We start from the raw sequence: 17,482 nt of genomic DNA, 5'->3' as shown, positions 1-17,482 counted from the left end.
CTTTCTCTCTGAGGCAGCTATTTCTTAAGGAGTTTTATTTAGCAGGCACTGTCTATGTATCACACCCTATGGTACTTAGAATACTGGAAATTTTTTTTTTTAAACAAAACACTGTAATTCTTGAAACAAAGTAGTTTGTGTCTTTGAAAATATTTTGTTGGAAAAAACTTGGGGTGAAAAGTAGTTTTCTTTTGAACTCAGCAAGTTTTGGCTCCTTTACATTTTCTTTAAATTTTGTTTGAATTTGAGCATCTTTCTTTGTTTTATTGTTACTTATTTATTGACTGATTGATGGCCTATGTGGGGATCCAAACCCTTGACCTTGGTGTTATCAAAACTGTGCTCTAATAACTATCTTAGTGATCTGGCCACTCAACCTTCTTTAATTTATCTTTCTTCTCATATTTTCTCAATGGCAGAGAGAGGAGACCAGCTAGCACTTTTCCCATTGTTCACAGAATTCTCCTTTGGCAGAGCCCTGAGAGGTTGAGATTTCCTTTCCATTTTCCATGCTGTGATAGGCAATATTGTGGCCCACATCCTTCAGTGCTCCATTTATACCTGGTAATATGTTTTGTGCTGAAGCTTCTTTTGGCTAGTATTAATATTTCCACTTAAGCTTTTCATAATTAGTGTTTGTGTAGCACATTTAATTTAATTTTGTTTTGTAACTTTCAGTCTGTTTGTGTCTTTGTATTTAAAGTGTATGTCTCTGGACAGCATATTATTGGGTCTTAACTTTTCTATCGAATCTGATAGTTTTTGCCTTAAGTAGAATATTTAGACTAATTCCACTTAATCTACTTATTAAAAGGGGTAGATTTAGGTCTGCCATTTTGCTATTTTTCTTTGTTGTTGTCTCATCTACATTTTAATCCTTTGCTTTTTCTTTTCCCAAGTTTTTTTTTCATTAATCATATATTTTTTAATATTTTAGTTTGTTCCATCTATTGGTTTTTAAAATATTTATTTTAATTTTAGTTTTGGTAAAGAAAAATACACATAACAAAAAATTTAGCATTTGAATCATTTTTTACGTTTAAGTAGTATTATGTATACTTACAGTGTTGTGCAGGAGATGTCCAGAACTTTTTTTATCTTGGAATATTGAAGCTCTATATCCATTAAACGACAACCCTCAATTTTCCCCTCCTTGTAGCTTCTGGCACCTGATATTCTAGTTTTGTTTCTCTAAATTTGACTCGTATCAGTGGGGCCATACAATACTTGTGATTTTGTGAGTGGCTTATTTCGCTTTGCATAGTGTCCTCACTGTTCCTTGTTATAACATATGTCAAGATTTTATTTCTTTTTATGGTTGCATAATATTCCTTTCTGTGTATATACCACAATTTATTTATCCATTCATTCTTGGATAGACGTTTGGAATGCTTGCACCACTTCACTATGTGACTAAGGCTGCTATGAACACTGGTGTGGAAATATCTTTTGGGGATTTAGCTATTAATTATTTTGGATATATACATCGAACTTGGACTTCTGAATCACATGGTAATGCCATTTTTGATTTTTTGAGAAGCCAGTATATATATTTTTAAATGGTACAAGGGGTGCACCATTTTATATTGCCACCCACAGCATACTAAAGTTCCAATTTCACTGAAACCTGTTATTCCGTATTGAGTGTGAAGCAATATTTCATTGTGGTTTTGCATTTTCTAATGTTTAATGCTGTTAAGCATCTTATCGTGTGTTTGTTAGACACTGGTATATCGTTGTTGGAGAAATGTCTATTCAATTTCTTTGCTATTGTTTTGTTGGGGGGTGGTGTTGGAGTGGCTGCCTGGTATGGGGAACTGAACCTTTGAACTTGGTGTTACAATTCTGTCTCTAACCAATGGAGGTAACCAGTCAGCCACCTTCTTTGCTTGTTTTTTAAACAAGTTATCTGTTTTGTTATGTAGCTGTGAAACATTTGGTATGTTCTTGATGTTAATTTCTTCTGCATAGATGATTTGCAACTATTGTATTTTTTGAGGTGCTGAAAAATAGTATGGTGTTTTTTATTTAAGATTCTACTTGGTCATTGCTGGTATGTTGAAATGTGATAAAATTTTGTTTATTAACCTTGTGTCCTGCAGTCTTGCTGCATTCACTTATTAATTCCAGGAGTTTTTTCATTTATTTACTAGAATTTTTTACGCAGATACTCATATCACCTGCAACCAAAGACAATTTTGTTGATTTCTTTTTCCCAGTCTGTAATCTTTTATCTCATTTTCTTCTGTTATTGAAGTATGAAGTACTTTAGTGCAATTTTGTGAGTGGCGAGAGGGCCCATTATTTCCTTGTTCCTGATTTTCTGGAAAAGCTTCAAGTATTTCACCATGAATAATAATGTTAACTACAGTTTCCTGTAGATGTCATTCTCCCAAACTCATTCTGAGGCAAACATCACCCTGATCCCAAAAGCAGATAAAGACATCACCAAAAAAGAAAACTACAGGCCAATATATTTGATGAATATAGATGGGAAAACCATCAATAAAATATTCACAAGTAGAATAACATACAAGAAGTTATACATCACAATCAAGTAGGATTCACCCCAGGGATGCAAGAATCATTCAACATACACAATCTATTGTACATGACTAGGTTATAAATTTCTTGTGAATCACAGCCTGTATTCATACGTAAAGGAAAGGTACAACCCCTATGTTTTGTCTTTGGTTAATGTGATATTTCTCCCAAGTTCCCACACAGCAGAAGAAGAAATTAACTTTGTATCCTATCTTTTTAAAAATCTAGTAATGACAGTCCCTCTAAGAACTGGCAGTCTCTCAGATCCCAAGTGAATCTGATGCAGACTTGGCTTCCAATATCGAGTGTCCCTTAGACGCACAGGAGATGTTAACCAGCAAATAGAAGGACCAGGGGACACTGGGCCAGAGACCTCGCTCCTTACATTCTACAGTGACACTCTTCCGCCAGGAGGCCCTAAAAACTTTTAGAGATTAGTCAGAGGAGGAGAGGTAGAAGGGAAACTCAGCTCTTCTTCCTAGACAAATGTGGGAGCATCTAAAAGCAATTTATCAGATCAGAGTAAGAGTCACCCCGGGTGGCACTAACAGTTAATGTCTCTCTTCCTTAAGCGGAGAATGAAGGTTCATGAAGAGGAGTATTTTTAGACAAAGAAACTACACTCGAGGCCACCTTCGGGGTGTGCAGTCTGTGCACAGGGCCCCATGCACAGAAGAGCTCCCCATTTGGTTTTATGGTCTCCTCCTGCATTTGTGTAATTCTTAATACTTTTTTGGGTGAGAGCCCCAAAATGTTCATGCTGCACTGGCCCCACAAGTTGTGTAGCTGAGCTTGACTGTGTTTACTGTGTCCTTTCAAATTCTGATGTCACATCAATCTGTCATCCCACCATAGATATATTTTTTCTTCCCTCCTTCCTTCCTTCCTTCTCTTCTTGTTTGTTTCTTTCTTTTATTCTTTTTCTATTGAAAATTAACACAGGAGGTGTTTTTCTATGACTTATCTAAGTGCTGTGTGTGGATGTTTTTGATGCTTTTCAATGGAAATTGATTTTAAAGGATTGAAGTACAGAAGTGAATGTGGGGAACCGGAAGAAAGCCACACAGAGGCTACACAAACCAGGACAAGGATATTTAAAGTATAAAAGTGGAGGCTTTGGAAAGAAATAGCTGGTTTCTATTCTGACAACAGGAACTTTCTAGTGGTCACCATCTCCATGAAAATGGAACAACAATAATTGTTTCCAGTTAGAAGCAAGAGACTAAAAGTTTATTTCCATTAGACTGGCCCAAACCAGTCTTCTTTGCAGATGGGTGTTTAGTATGACTGGTAATGGGATCGCAACCCTCGGTGTCGCGCCCGCACCGCGCTCAGCCAGTGAGCGGACCGGTCTCTATGTGGGATCCGAACCCTTGGCAGGAGCATCGCCACACTCCCAAGCGCCACACTCACACCGGGCCGGCCTCTTTTATTCTTTTTCTCTTGAAAATTAACACAGGAGGTGTTTTCTTGTGACTTAGCTAAGTGCTGTGTGTGGATGTTTCTGATGCTTTTCTGTGGAAATTGATTTTAAAGGATTGAAGTAGAGAAGTGAATGTGGGGAACCTGAAGAAAGCCGCACAGAGGCTACACAAACTAGGACAAGGATATTTAAAGTATAAAAGTGGAGGCTTTGGAAAGAAATAGCTGGTTTCTATTCTGACAACACAAACTTTCTAGTGGCCACCATCTCCATGAAAATGGAACAACAATAATTGTTTCCAGTTAGAAGCAAGAGACTAAAAGTTTATTTCCATTAGACTGGCCCAAACCAGTCTTCTTTCCAGATGGGTGTTTAGTCGATGACTCTGCTCGGGACTCAGCCTGAGTGTTTCTGGACTGCTCGGCTTTGGCAAACAAAACAAAACAACAACAACAACAACAAAAAGAAACACCCCCTGAAATTTTTGACATGCAGATATATGCAGTGCATTTTCCTTTCCTTTTCTTTTGTATCTACATTTTGCTTTCTACTCTGAACTTTATCACACTTTCCCTCCTTCTACATTGGATCCATTTGCAGTTCCATTTTTGCAGGAAAGGACAGTCTATAAATAAGCTTTTCTCTACTTACTATTGAATTTAATATTCTGCAGTGAGATAAGATGTAAAGATTATAATCTATAACTTAGTTTACTACATATGAGAAATGTCATTACATTTATTTTTGCTGTAGCTGGAAATGATCTAATGCTTTGATGTTATAGGACACTTTATAGTTAATTATCATTTAAAGGAAGGTTTCTTCATTGCATATGCAATAATAGCTCCTTATAGTAGCAGCAGCTACTATGTATTAATACTTGAGTGCTTTCTGTGTGCTAGATGCTGATTGTCTCATTTAGTTTTCCTTATGACCATCAATATTCTCACTTTACTGATGAGCAAACCAAGGCACAGAGAGGGTAACAAACTTGACCAGGCCCCACAGTCATTGAGTGGTGGGGCTGGGATTTGAATCAAGCAGCCTGACTAATTTTAAATCATGGTTATGAAGACATGAACTCTTCTGAGTCAGTAGTCTTCAGAGTCAAAAAGTAAGCCATGATAATAATGGCAAGAAGGCGCACTGTTTACACCTCAAAGTCAAAGAAAGGATTTGGAAGGTGTACCACTTTGTCTACTGGGTCAACATCCCAAATCTTACTGCTGAAGTGAAGGAAAAAGAACCGTTTCCACATGACTGCATTTTCAGTTTCCAGATCCTGAAAGTCCTTTCTCTTCCTTTATTTATGGCTCAGTCTGTAGCAGGCATACAAACTTTAGTATGAGAATTTCTTCTTAGACCAGTTAGTCTTTTAAAGTCATTATATTTGCAGCTAAGAATTAGCTTGGCCTAGGTTTAATCACTGCAAGATCTGTACAGTGGGTTCTCAAAAAGTTCATGGGAAATGCGCATTATGAAAAAAACTATTGATGAATTTCAAAAAATTTTTGCACCAGAATAAACTCCTATTAACTTCTCATAACATGTCTCAACAGAATCTAGTCTGAGGCACTAAGAAGGATAAGACAGGAGTTTCAAAAGAGTCCCTATCAAAGCAACATAAATTCTACTAAAACTGAAACAAAAACGTCAAATTTATCCTGAAGCTTGGAAGAAAAAATGGTGATCATTGATGCTTTATGAAAAATGTATGGGGACAATGCCCCAAAGAACTCAGCAATTTACAAATGGATAACTCATTTTAAGAAGGAATGAGACAATGTTGAAGACGAACCCCACAGCAGCAGACCATTCACATCAGTTTGCAAGGAAAAATTAATCTTGTTTATACCCTAATTGAAGAGGACTGAAGATTAATAGCAGAAACAATAGCCAACACCATAGACATCTCAACTGGTTCTCCTTACATGATTGTGACTGAAAAATTAGTTGAGTAAACTTTCTGCTCAATGGGAGCCAAAACTGTTGTGCCTTGATCAGCTGCAGACAAGAGCAGAGCTTTCAATGGAAATATTAAACAAGTGAGATCAAGATCCTGAAGCATTTTATGGAACAATTGTAACAGGAGAGGACACATGGCTTTACAAGTACAAGCCTGAAGACAAAGCAAAGCAATGGCCACCAAAAGGTGGATGTGGTCTCTTGAGTCAGAGCAAAAGTAAACCAGTCAAGAGCAAGCATCATGGCAACAGTTTTTTAGATGCTTAAGGAATTGTGTTTGTCGACCTTCTAGAGGCCAAAGAACGGTAGCATCTGCTTGTTATGAGAGTGTTTGGAGAAAGTCAGCCAAAGCTTTAGCCGAAAAATGCCCAGGAAGCTTCACTGGAGAGTTTTTTCCACCACGACAAGGCTCCTGCTCACTCCTCTCATCACACAAGGGCAGTGTTGTGAGAGTTTCTCTGGGAAATCATTAGGCTTCCACCTTATAGTTCTGATTCGTCTCCTTTTGACTTTTTGTTTTCTAATCTTAAAAAATGTTTAAAGGATAGCCATTTTTCTTCAGTTAATGTAAAAAAGACTGCTTTGACATGATTTCCCAGGATACACAGTTTATTAGGGATAGACTAAATGGCTGGTGTCATCACTTACAAAAGTGTCTTGAAGTTGATGGAGCTTATGTTGAGAAATAAAGTTTGTATTTTTTACCTTTATATTTTGATTCCCTTTGTCATTAACTTTTTTTAAGTCCTCTCATATAATCTATAACAACAAAGATGGATGAAAAATAAAAACCGATTCTATTGACCATTTGTCCTATTATTATCCATTATCTTAGTACTTGGAAGCATTGGGGTTTTTCCCACTTTCTGTTAGTTGGCTTGATGTTAGGCGTTTCTTCAATTGCCTATGGACCTATTAAGGTTAGTCAGTTGAATTCCATTATATCTAATTTTTATAATCTAATTTTTACAGCAACTCTACATGGCAAGTGGTGGTAGGAGTAGTATTTTGCTGATGAAAAGCTATAGCTTAGAAAAGGCAATTACAGTCTTTGTTGTCACTTAACTAATAAGTGGTGGGGGCTTGATTGGAGCTCATATCTCTCTGCCTCCAAAGTCAGTATCCTTTGAACCAGTCTTTCACATTATAACAAACACTTAGCAAATATTTACAAATGTCTTACTTTTCTGTCTTTCTGGATAGCAATATTTTATAACTGTCACAAAAAAAGTCATAATTAATTTCAACCCTCATTTATTAAGCGCAATCTTCTGAACCTGAAGTAGTTATGCCAGTAAATTGAACATACCTTATCAGTAAACTCACACAAATATTTCCCAAGATTCTTGCATTAAAATAATCAGAATAAGAGAACGATGACTTTCTTTTTAAAGTTCCAACAATTTGTGAATTTTTATAGTCACTCTATGGAGGATATTGCAAACAATGCTAAATGGAATGTGATTGTATTAGTCTGTTTCTCCTGCTTATAACAAAATACCAGGAACTGGGTAATTTATAAGAAAATGAAATTTACTGCTTACATTTTCAGAGGCCAGGAAGTCTGAAGGACTTCCAGGGAAGTCCAGGGAACACACCTGGTCAGGGTCTCGGTGGTGGTGACAGTTACCCAGGGATCTCCCATGGCAGAAAATGGCAGAGCAGAGAAAGAAAAACCTCTCTTGCATTTTCCTTTAAAGCCCTCAGAACCACGGCCCTGACCAGCATTATTAATCCATTCACTACTGCATGGTCCTACAATCCAATTATCTCTTCATGACCCCACCTTTCATTTACCATAATAGGATTTCCCACCCTCAGCAGTTACAGTGGGGACTAAGTAGGTGGGGGGGTGGTATCCAATCTACAGCAGTGATGAAATACTATTATCCTATGAATGATAAATTGCATTTTCCCAAAATGGCTAGGACAATGTCTCTGTTCTTTCCAAAGTGTCTAGGACCTTTCTACTCCCCTTTTGAGAAGTGGGGTCTAACTACTGTCCCCTTGAGTCTGAGAAGGCATGTGACTTGTGAAAATAATATTGTGTGACTTCTGAGGTGAAGCTTTGGTAGCTGGAACTCTTGTGTTGGAGCCCTGAACTGCTGTCTCAGGAAGCTCACTTCCCTGAGACTACGATGCTGTGAGGAAGCTCCATCTAGTCTACTCAGAGAAGCTCTGCCATTATTATATAAGAGAGATGCCTGGTGAGCCCGCAGCTGCTCCATCCCCTATTTTTCCAGCTTGAACCACCGTCTAAGTGCAACTGCAGATTTCCCTAGGCAGAACCACCCAGTAAGAAAGAGAGGTTTGGACGTAATTCCCTGCAGAGGTCTTGATGACAGCAGAGTGGCGTTTCCTGCTCAGGATGTGTGGGCAATTAGAAGGTTGCTGTGCGTCCCATCCTCCCCCCGCTTCTTGTCCCTTCACAGCTCCCAAGTTTCTACCCTAGTTGCAAACCTGAGCTTCTGATCTTCCGCCCATTCTCAATCCTTACTCAAACATTTTCATATCTTGTATAAATTTCTCTTTCATAAATTAGCAAGTCAGTTTCTCTTGCTTGCAACCAAGGACCCAATTAATACCCCCAACATTTAACCTAATAGAGGCCTATTGCTTAATATCAGCACATAAATATATTATTATTCAGTTTTATTTCTAAGTAAAAGGATTAGTTTAGGCTATCACTTAGCCATCACTTCTAGAGCTGTATAAAACTCTTCATAAGTACCTAAATTATTTCCCCAAAATATGGATGGGATGTCCTATAAAAGATAATTTTTGAATATTTTTGTAGAATTAGCCATGATTTTATAAATTCAGAGACTGCAAAGGGTACAAATAAATGTCATTAGATTAAAAAAACAAGAAAGACACATGACATTCAACAAATAGAGAATGAAATAGCTTTGCTTAGATAATATTCATCCCCAGAGTTGTTTATGTGTAATGACTAATACATACATAACAATATAACCCTTGACTTATAGAGCGTCATGAAAGCTTCTTCCTTTGTGAATGTGGGAGAATAAAGGAATGTATGCCAAACAGCAAATACAGGCCACACATGTGGTCTTAAGAGAGTTATAGGAGTAGTGGTAGATAAATGATTCTTTAAATCCAGTGTCCCAGTGAATGTAAGAGCAATGTTACCAGGGACCAGAAGAAAGCTGTGTTCATGACACTTCCCCAGTCTCTTTGATAATATTTTGCTCTCTGTGAATCTGTCTCAGATCAGCCTGGATCTTGCCCATGCCCCTTTCTTCAAAGGTGTTTGCAATGATGTTCATTCAACCTATCTTATGATTACTAATAACCTAAACTCTGGAAACAAAACACTCCCTGTCCATTGAGGCTATTTTGAAATGGCACAGTTACTCCATCTCAAGGGATCTTACAAGAAGCATGCCAGTCACTGATGTAAAGAAACTTTACTGTTGCCCTGGTGGCCGTAATTGCGCCTCTAGAATGTATCAATTTCCCAGGAGGTTGGAATGACCCAGAAAAGAGAACAAGAGAGAGCATATAGTAGAGCAGTATTCCAGTATTGTGTATTTGGCATTTGAGTGCAATTTATTGATGCCCACCAAATGCCTCACTAATGAAAAATAAACACTTTGAGTTAACATATAATAGGACAAACTATCCTTTGTTGTCATTATTTTATTAAGCACCAGACATTGTGCCAGTCTGTGGCAATACAAGGAAAGACCAAAAAAAATAGTCCTTGTCACCAAGCAATTTGTGTTCTAGAGGAGGCAACTAATATTAAATAAAAGGTCACTTAAATCAAATGTAAAATTACAACTCTGGCATGGACTGTAGTGCGGAGGTATATAGTGCTAAACACTCCCATCAGAGTATTTGAACTAATAAACTTGACAGGGATGAGGTGAGAAAAGATGGTGTTTAGGCTGAGGAAGCGCTTTGAGGCAGGAGGGAGCATGTGAGAAGCAGGGATTGTGGAAGGCCAGAGTGGGTGCAACACAGAAAGTGCCAGACAGCACAGTACCCCGTCAGGATGGAGAGCTGAGTGAGAGCCGAGCTATGCCAGGTCTTATTTGCCTTCATACAAACCTTAGTCTTTAACCTAAAAGCAATGGGAAGTGATTAAAGAAGCTTTAACAATGTGCATGTGTGTGCACGCATGTGTGTGCACATGTGCGAGATGGTGGTGCTGATGGTCAGATTTACATTTTGATAAGGTGACCAGTTTTGTACTTGCATTTTTGCCATTTGTTAAATATTTTGTTTAATTGTACAAATATTATTTTCTAGAGAGGAGTGCAAAATGGAAAGAATGAAATGCAGATTCTAGTGGTAATAAGTACACATCTCAAATTCAGTCAATGGAAATCGAAATTCTTAATGTAGTCCAAAGTAACACAACTTTGGTTTCAACCACATTCTTGTTGAAATAAAGGCAACTGACTGTGTGTTCAATTCCGACAATAAATGTAAAATTAAAGACTGTGGGCAAAAATATGTCATTAGAGATGAACATTAAATGCATGACAATGGTTGGTAGCCTTTGGGGGTAGAGAAAAGAGAGTGTGTCATGGAGATAAGAGTAAATAAACAAAAATAAATAAATAAAATTCTCTAACTAACATGGAGAATAATCAGGGATATTTTTGTAACAGTTTTAGCCCTCAAGGATCAGATCCCTCCAAAACACAGTAACTCTAATATGTTCTTGGATTTTCTCTGATTAAATAATCCAGAACACAAAATGGATGAAAGTATTATATGCCTTAACTTTTAGCAAGAAGTCTCAGGTACAACTACTTTCCAACCTTGGATCTCTGAACAAGCCAATTAATTTCTCTGAGCCTCAGTTTTTTCATGTATAAAATAGAGTTAATAACCTCTCCCCAGCTCTAAGATAAGTAGAGCTAATATTTAAAACCCTTTCAAAATAGTACACACATGTAGTTTTCCCAGGGGTCCAAATAAAAGAGTTACTACCATATGTGTATAATTTTTAAAAATGTATTTAAAATCCTCAGTTTTATATTTATCAATGTAAAGGCATAGTCTCAGAGCCTGATGATAAAAGAGGGGAAAAACTCACACAACCGGGAGAATAGATATTGATCCTTGAGAAAACTAATGATTCAGGTTAGCCGGTAACCTTATGTCTCCAATTAATATAAATATAGTCTCAGTGTTTATTCTGTGCTTATGTAAAATACAAAATTAATAATTGTTTCCTCTGTAATAAAGTAGATAAAGTAGTTGGGCTGTATAGTTATTAGAATGTCTTCCAAAACTTTTATCTTTTCCTAATTGAAAAAATACAGACCAACTGAAAATCAGGATCATGTTTTCTAATATTCTGCCAAAATAGAGTCTGTGCCTGAGCAATGTTTTGAATATTTTGGGAAAAGATCTGAATTTATGGTGGTCAAAACTATTAGTTTAGTATTGATAGCTCCGCCTATTTCTTTCTCAAAATACCCAAATTTTGTTTGGGGTACACTGTGCCCAGCATTCAGGGATCGAGTTAGACCAGGGTTTCATACCCTGACACAAGAGAGATCTGGGGCGGGATAATTCTTTGTTGTAAAGGGGTGGGGGTGCACCCTGTATGTGGTAGGATGTTACCAGAATCCAGAATCCCTTGTCTGTATGCACTTAATGCCAGCAGCACCCATCTCCTAACTGTAACAGCCAGAAAATGTCTCCTGACATTGTCATACATCTTCTGGGGGCAAGGTTGTCCCTGGTTGAAAACCTCTAATTCATACTAGTCCTAACATCTGTTTTCAATCTGACCAGTGAGTCCTAAAATGCAGTCTTTTAGCATCGATGGGGAAAAGTTTTCACGGCAGGAAAAAGATAAAAAGTATAATTGACTGCACCTGTCTTTATTCTTCTCTTTCTCTCTTTTTGCCTTAAATGCAAACATGATGTCTGGAGCTCTAGCAGCCACCTCGAGACCATGAGACAACCAATACGAGGGAAATGCTAGAAGATCACAGGATTTCCTGACACCATTCAGTCTCTAACTAAATGCAAGCAGCAATGTTTCCCTGGATATATGTATGTATGTATGTATGTATGTATGTGTGTGTGTGTGTGTGTGTGTGTGTGTGTGTGTGTGTGTGTGTAAATGCTATTTATTTAACCATCATTAGTCATCTTTCCTGTTACTTACAGAAGAGCACAAACTTAATTGATACACATGTAGTAACTGTTCCTGTTACTTCCATATCAGGCATAAAGGAACAAAAAGACAAGAGGAAGCCGGGAGTCAACAGGGAGTGGTGCTCAAGGAAATTAAGCTAGAAAGTCTGGTGACGCAGTAGAATCACACAAGATACAAAAAGCAGAGATGGGTCATTATAATGGGTATTTGCTTTATTATTTAATAATAAGAAAAACAAACAAATGAGGGTAGATAAAACTAATATAGAAGCAAGAAGCAAGTATTTTGTGAGATAGTTTAGCCATAGATGAAGCATAAAGAGCATATGTGGGCTGAGCCTAGATAGAAAGGTTTGAAAGACCACTTACTAATGCATGGGGAGGCCTGGTTTTGCAGTGTTAAATACTTTTTCTTATGTACTATTCCTAGATTTATGCAGATTGTTGAAAATATGATTACTGTGTTGTCTGAGAAATTTACCACTGACAGCAGACAGTTTCTACTCTTTCATGCCAAAACTAACAAATATTCTGGGTGTGTGTGTGCATTGTGTGTTAACAAAGTCACCATAGGCTTTAAAAAGTCATGTATCAGGCAAAAAAGGGAGAAAGAATAGTTTTTCTGCAAATGCAGAATGCTGACTATTTGCTTTATGTGTTTGTTCGTTCATTTATGTATTTAAAAATTTAAGTGCATATTATCTGCCAGGGACTTGGTTAGGTACTAGAAACACAGAAGTGAATAAAACAGATGCAGTCCCTGCCCTTATGAAAACCAGAGAAGACTTTTCGGAAAAACCAATGTCTTAACACAGAACAGAAACATTAATAAAAGTTAGAATGGCAAGTGTAGGGAATGGGGTATTTTTCTAGGATTTAACCATTTTATGCAAAATATTTGGGGAAGTTTAACCTACACTACAGTTTACCAAGAGAAACATCTGGCCCACAGAGGAAACCTTATTACTTAGTATCACATTTAATTCGAATATCTTGTCATGGAACCTGAGACTATAGTCTTTTATTCTTCTTTCTGTTATATAATAGTTGACATTTACCTCTTGTGTTTTTCCTTTAAACCAGGCTCCACACACCCTTTCCACCTTGGCTCCCATCCTCATCCCCCAGTCACTCCGCCCATCACTCTCTTGCAGTGGTCAGAGGACAAAGCACTGTTTAATTCCCAGGTAAGTAACCTCATCCCAGGCTGGGCTTCCCCTGCTACCTAATATGCCATCTAAAAAAAAAAAAAAAAAAACAAAAAAAAAAAAAAAATGACAATGTAAAATTGACTTTCATGGTCTTATTTATTAGATTCATACAAAAAAATTCACTGTATCTTTTAGCAAAAAAATCACTGCGTCTGTTTGGTTTTTACTTTTTGTGTACTTATTATTAAAATACTATCCTGTCAGTATATTCAGTCTCATTCCTTCCCCATATATTTGGTCTTTCTTCCTATAACTTTCTTCCTGTAACTTTGGTGAAATGGACTGGGGTTAGAAGGCCTGTGTTCAAACCTGTATTCATTCATTCACATCCACTGGGCAAGTCAAGTGAAATCTAGAAATTTTGGATTCCTATAAAAAGGAAATAACACCTCCTTCGTAAGTTTATTTGAACACTAAATAATTTTTTTAAAAAATCTAAGACTAGTTCTTAACTTATGAAATTATCTCTATACACAAATTAATTCATTCAACAAGATGAAATGCCACTAATCTTTCAGGTTTTCCCCATTTTGTAGCTTTTTCCAATTCTGTTACTCTATAAAGTACGAAGTACTGTACTTCACATGTGTCTGTATTACATGATCTGTATTACATTACACTATCATCTTTTGTATGGTTCTGTCTCTCTCAATATAAGCTTCAAAAGTAGAAAACTATTTTTAGTACACTTAATTTTTAGAGCAATTTTAGGTTTATAGAAAGATTGCCCAGAAGATACAGATTTCCCATGCACCTCGTCTCCCTCCCCCTCACGGTTTTCCCTCTCAGTATTAGTGTCTTGCATTAGCTCCACGTTTGTTAAAGTTGATGGACCAGTACTGATACATATTGTTAACTAAAGTCCACATTTGATATAGGTTTTACTCTTTGGGTTGTACAAGTCTATAGGTGTTGACAAATGCATATGCCGTGTATCCCCCATGGCAGTATCAATGTGCCGTAACCGCTGGCAACCAGTGATCTTTACATTGTCTCCTAGCTGTACCTTTTTCAGACTGTCAGATAGTTGGAATCATACAAGATGTAGCCTTTTCAGACTGGTTTCTTTCACTCAGCTATATTTGTTTAAGATTCTTCCATGCTTTTTCATGGCCTGATAGCTCATTTCTTTGTTATCATTGAATAGTATGGCATTGTGTGGATGTTCCCCAGTTTGTTTATTCATTCACCCTTTGAAAGGCATCTTGATTTCTTCCACGTTTTAGAAATTATCAATAACCCTGCTGTAATCATTTGTATGCAGGCTTTTTGTGGATATAAAATTTCAACTTATTTGGGTAAATACCTAGGAGCACGATTGCTGGACATTTAAGAGTATGTCTAGCATTGTTAGAAACTGTCAAACTATCTTCCAAAGTGGCTGTGACATTTTGCATTTGCATCAGCAATGCATGAGAATTCTGTTACTTGGAGTGGAATGGGTTTTAGCCATTCTAATAGATGTGTAGTGGTATCTCATTGCTTTAATTTGCAGTTTCCTACTGGCATATAAGTATGATGTGAGGATCTTTTCATATGCTTATTTCACAACTGTATTTATTCTTTGGTGAGGTGCCTATTCAGATCTTTTGTTTATTTTTTAATTGGGTTCTTTGTTTGCTTATGGTTGAGTCTTAAGAGTTCCTTGCCTACTTGCATACCATCCCTCTATCAGATATTTGCTCTACAAAGATTTTCTCCCAGGCCGTGGTTTATCTTTTCAATTCCTTAATGGTGTTTCAAAGCACACATTTTTAATTTTAATAAAGTCCTTTAATAAAGTCCAACTTGCCAATTCTTTTTTTACCTTCTAGAATTTTTCCTTCTACTGCTACTGAGGTGGTACTACTCAATTGTGTACCCACTTATCTCTTGCAGTGTTTAGAATTTAGTCAGGAGCCTCTCGGTATTTTTTGATAATGTGAGTTCAGCACTTTTGGAAGGCCCGTTAGACAGAGTCGTAGCAGGAAAGGATTGGCAGCTTACCAAGCTGGACATTTTGATGATGTTTTAATTAAGAGATTTACAGAAGTGAAGGCAGTTTAAGACAACCAGCGTGGAATGTTGCAGCACCCCAGGCAACAGGAATCTCAAGCTCAAGGGGTCATAAGAGAAAACATGAGAACTAAAGCCACAGACAAGGTGTCACCTGTCAGGAGTTATAATTGTAGAAGGACACAGGTACTAATTAACCTGTGTAGAATCAGGGAGGGAATAGAGGGAATACCTCCTCCTGATCTCCCATCTTCTCCAGGTCCTCCCATGGAATGAATTCAGAAGAAATCACCCTCCAGAGAAGAGCAGAAAGGAGCAAAGGATGGACAGTGCTGAGGGTCAAATGTGTCCCTCAAAAGTTCATGTATTGGAAACTCGATCTCCATTGTAACAGTGTTAAGAGGTTGGAAAATCTTATTACAATAACTGAAAGGTGGGGCCTTTAAGAGGTGAGTAGGTTGTTAGGACTGTGTCCTTGTGAATGGGTTGATCCATCCATGGAGTAATGAGTGTGGTTCTGAAGGCTTTGTAAGGAGAGTGAGTGAGAAGGTTCTCTCTCTTGCTCAGCCATTCACGCCATGTGACCCCCTGCACTTCTGTAGAGAGCCACCACCAAGAACAAAGACCTGACCAGATGTGTCCCCAGGATTTTGGACTTCCCAGCCTACAAAACTGTGAGATAAGAAATAAATTTTATTTCTTCATAAATTATCCAGTTTCAGGTATTCTGTTTTAAGCAACAGAAATGGACTAATATAGGCAGGGAGGGAAAGAAGGGAAAGAAAGATCAAACAGCTCAGGCAGTTTCTTTAAAATTACTTTGGAAGACGAGGTGGAGATGCATTCTGAACAAGGTAGTTCTCTGGTTGACTGGCGAGAATATTCATACCACCTTGTCCCTTTTGTTAGAATAGTGCTGACAAAATGTGTCGATAACTCCATCCTGCCTCAGTGCCCCAGCTGCAGGCTCCCTCTGACTTCCCACTTGGATACTACTCCTTTCCAATCAACCATACGGGCAAGAGCTATAATGGCAAAAGAACAAAGAAATCTAGAGACCATAAGAGGCAGGATATCTGCCAAGTCATTTGGCTGAGATGTGGTGGGCTGGGTGAGCGCAACTGTGCCATAGGATGCAGGGGAAATGTGTGTGTGGAGGTGGTCAGGGGCAGTGGTCATGGAGAATAAGCTACAATTAGGTGAAGGACGGTTTACCCTGAATGCAGCTCGGGATTGTCAGAAAATCAAACACCCAACCCAAGTGTCTCTGGGATGAACAAATTAAGTTAACATCTTTATCTAGCTCTGTGTGCTAAGAAGACTCTCATGGAAAAGGAACTTTCCCCATTGGCTTTTTTTTTTTTTTTTCCTTTTTTGTCTTTTTTCGTGACTGGCAACGGATCGCAACCCTCAGTGTCGCGCCCGTACCGGACCAGGACTGGCAACGCGATCGCAACCCTCGGTGTTGCCCCCGCACCTCGCTCAGCCAGTGAGTGGCCGGTCTGTATGTGGGATCCGAACCCTCGGCGGGAGCGCTGCCGCACTTCCCAAGCGGCGCACTGTAGCAGTGCGCCACCGGGCCGGCCCCCCATTGGCTTTTTTAAAAGAGAGTTTGTACCATGGCTGATGTTCTCCTTGGAGTAAAGGACTTAACTAATTGATATCTACAATCTATTCATGGACCACGAGAAATCAAAAGGTTTTATATTTTGACTTAATATAAACATTAAAACTTGAAGACCTACACAAATATAACCAACTTATTTTTGACAAAGGTGCAAAAGCAATCTGATAAAGGAAGGATAGCCTTTGACTTAATATAAACATTAAAACTTGAAGACCTACACAAATATAACCAACTTATTTTTGACAAACATGCAAAAGCAATTTGATAAAGGAAAGCCTCTTTAACAAATAACAAATGGTAGAGGAGCAATTGGACATCTATAAGAATAAAAAAAAAAAAAAGAACTTCAACCTAAGTATCACACTTCACACAAAAATTAACTCAAAATTAATCAAAAACTTATATGTAAAATGAAAACTATAAAATTTTAGCAAAAAAACACGAGAAAAAATTGGGGATTTAAGGTTGGGTGAAGAGTTTGTAGACGTGATATCTAAAGCATGATATATAAAAGGAAAAATGGACCTCATTAAAATTTAAAATGTTGGTTCAATGAAAGACCCTCAA

At 37.8% G+C, this 17,482-nt stretch overlaps 1 long non-coding RNA gene across 2 annotated transcripts in view; it reads left to right on the top strand.

The window, feature by feature from the left end:
- The window catches only part of LOC103610953, a 22,689-nt gene extending 6,987 nt beyond the window's left edge, over positions 1 to 15,702 (top strand). Inside the window, exons 4-6 of one of the 2 annotated variants that reach the window (XR_552255.1) lie at positions 11,828 to 11,981; positions 13,166 to 13,269; positions 15,548 to 15,702. This is a non-coding gene — a long non-coding RNA (uncharacterized LOC103610953). The remainder of the gene's footprint in view (positions 1 to 11,827; positions 11,982 to 13,165; positions 13,270 to 15,547) is intronic. The other variant, XR_552256.1, reaches the window with a different exon arrangement.
- The last annotated feature ends 1,780 nt before the right edge of the window (positions 15,703 to 17,482 follow it).

This window comes from Galeopterus variegatus, unplaced genomic scaffold (genome assembly GCF_000696425.1).
Source record: "Galeopterus variegatus unplaced genomic scaffold, G_variegatus-3.0.2 Scaffold12130, whole genome shotgun sequence".
NCBI lineage: Eukaryota > Metazoa > Chordata > Mammalia > Dermoptera > Cynocephalidae > Galeopterus > Galeopterus variegatus.
Note: the sequence above shows the minus strand (reverse complement) of the source record. Positions and strands in the feature narration are given on the sequence as shown.